General features: G+C 41.6%; 2 non-coding genes across 2 annotated transcripts; one reads left to right on the top strand and one right to left on the bottom strand.

Annotated features, from left to right (window-relative positions):
* Positions 1–2,243: 2,243 nt before the first annotated feature.
* Positions 2,244–2,317, top strand: TRNAM-CAU (transfer RNA methionine (anticodon CAU)). Its single transcript has one exon. It is a non-coding gene; the product is annotated as a tRNA-Met (tRNA).
* A 106-nt stretch (positions 2,318–2,423) lies between these two features.
* On the bottom strand, positions 2,424–2,494 carry TRNAG-GCC (transfer RNA glycine (anticodon GCC)). The gene has a single exon. It is a non-coding gene; the product is annotated as a tRNA-Gly (tRNA).
* Positions 2,495–2,500: the final 6 nt, after the last annotated feature.

Here is a 2,500-nt window from a genome sequence, read left to right as displayed (position 1 = left end):
CGGAGTAAGTTCCCTGGCTTGGACAGGACATTTAGTTCATGTCGCTATTCCCGGATCAAGGGGGGAGTACGTCAGATGGAATAATTTCTTAGATGTATTACCGTATCCCCAAGGGTTGAGCCCACTTTTTACAGGTCAGTGGAATCTTTATGCCCAAAACCCCGATTCCAGTAGTCATTTATTTGGTACCCCCCAAGGGGCAGGAACTGCCATTCTAACCCTTCTCGGGGGATTCCATCCACAAACGCAAAGTTTGTGGTTGACCGATATTGCTCATCATCATTTAGCTATTGCATTTCTTTTTCTAGTTGCTGGTCATATGTATAGAACTAACTTCGGGATTGGACACAGTATGAAAGATCTTTTAGAGGCGCATACTCCTCCCGGGGGTCGATTGGGCCGTGGGCATAAGGGTCTTTATGACACAATCAATAATTCGATTCATTTTCAATTAGGTCTTGCTCTAGCCTCTTTAGGGGTTATTACTTCCTTGGTAGCTCAACACATGTACTCTTTACCTGCTTATGCGTTCATAGCACAAGACTTTACTACTCAAGCTGCGTTATATACTCATCACCAATACATTGCAGGGTTCATCATGACAGGAGCCTTTGCCCATGGAGCTATATTCTTCATTCGAGATTACAATCCGGAACAGAATGAGGATAATGTATTGGCAAGAATGTTAGACCATAAAGAAGCTATCAAATCTCATTTAAGTTGGGTCAGCCTGTTTCTGGGGTTCCATACCTTAGGACTCTATGTTCATAACGACGTCATGCTTGCTTTTGGTACTCCAGAGAAACAAATCTTGATCGAACCCATATTTGCCCAATGGATACAATCCGCTCATGGTAAGACTTCATATGGGTTCGATGTACTCTTATCTTCAACGAATGGCCCAGCATTCAATGCTGGTCGAAGCATATGGTTACCCGGCTGGTTAAATGCCGTTAATGAGAATAGTAATTCACTATTCTTAACAATAGGTCCTGGAGACTTCTTGGTTCATCATGCTATTGCTCTAGGTTTGCATACAACCACACTGATCTTAGTAAAAGGTGCTTTAGACGCACGTGGTTCCAAGTTAATGCCAGATAAAAAGGATTTCGGTTATAGTTTTCCTTGCGACGGTCCGGGACGTGGGGGTACTTGTGATATTTCGGCTTGGGACGCATTTTATTTGGCAGTTTTCTGGATGTTAAATACCATAGGATGGGTTACTTTTTATTGGCATTGGAAGCACATCACACTATGGCAGGGTAACGTTTCACAATTTAATGAATCCTCCACTTATTTGATGGGATGGTTAAGAGATTATCTATGGTTAAACTCTTCACAACTTATCAATGGATATAACCCTTTTGGTATGAATAGTTTATCAGTGTGGGCATGGATGTTTTTATTTGGGCATCTTGTTTGGGCTACTGGATTTATGTTCTTAATTTCCTGGCGTGGATATTGGCAGGAATTGATTGAAACTTTAGCATGGGCTCATGAACGCACACCTTTGGCTAATTTGATTCGATGGAGGGATAAGCCCGTGGCTCTTTCCATTGTACAAGCAAGATTAGTTGGATTAGCCCACTTTTCTGTAGGTTATATATTCACTTATGCAGCTTTCTTGATTGCCTCTACATCAGGCAAATTTGGTTAATTCTAACAAATTTGATTCGATTGAGAAGGGGGAGGATCCCCCTTCTTATATTTCTTATATTTCTACATCTAGGATCCGACCCATATCATTGATAATAATAGGAACTGAACCATTATGGCAAGGAAAAGTTTGATTCAGAGGGAGAGTAAGAGGCAGAAATTGGAACAGAAATATCATTTGATTCGTCGATCCTCAAAAAAAGAAATAAGCAAAGTTTCATCGTTGAGTGACAAATGGGAAATTCATGGAAAATTGCAATCCCCACCACGTAATAGTGCACCTATACGTCTTCATCGACGTTGTTTTTCAACCGGAAGATCTAGAGGTAACTATCGAGACTTTGGACTATCCGGGCACATACTTCGCGAAAGGTTTCATGCATGTTTGTTGCCGGGGGCAACAAGATCAAGTTGGTAAGGATCAAAATATCCCTTCTTCATATTTCTATCGATCTCTATGATCATAGATCATAGAGGGGTCCCCTTTACCATTCTGTATAAATGGGTTATTCTATTTGTATAGAACATGGTAGAGGGGCACATCCAATCCCTAATCCCTGTTCGTCTATTAGTTCCCAGTTCTTCAGCGCGGGGTAGAGCAGTTTGGTAGCTCGCGAGGCTCATAACCTTGAGGTCACGGGTTCAAATCCTGTCTCCGCAACATCTTTTGTTTTGGGATGGGAGGAAAAGAAGAGGGAATATAGAACCACTACACTATCGTGGTCAACTATATCGAATTATTTATCATATTACATGACTTTACCATGGGCGGATAGCGGGAATCGAACCCGCATCTTCTCCTTGGCAAAGAGAAATTTTACCATTCGACCATATCCGCATTTTC

Source organism: Tasmannia lanceolata, unplaced genomic scaffold (assembly GCF_043159265.1).
Source record: "Tasmannia lanceolata isolate RefF3 unplaced genomic scaffold, GAP_Taslan_0.1 ptg000389l, whole genome shotgun sequence".
Lineage (NCBI taxonomy): Eukaryota > Viridiplantae > Streptophyta > Magnoliopsida > Canellales > Winteraceae > Tasmannia > Tasmannia lanceolata.
The sequence above is the reverse complement of the archived record's forward strand: the minus strand, read 5'-3'. Positions and strand labels throughout refer to the sequence as shown.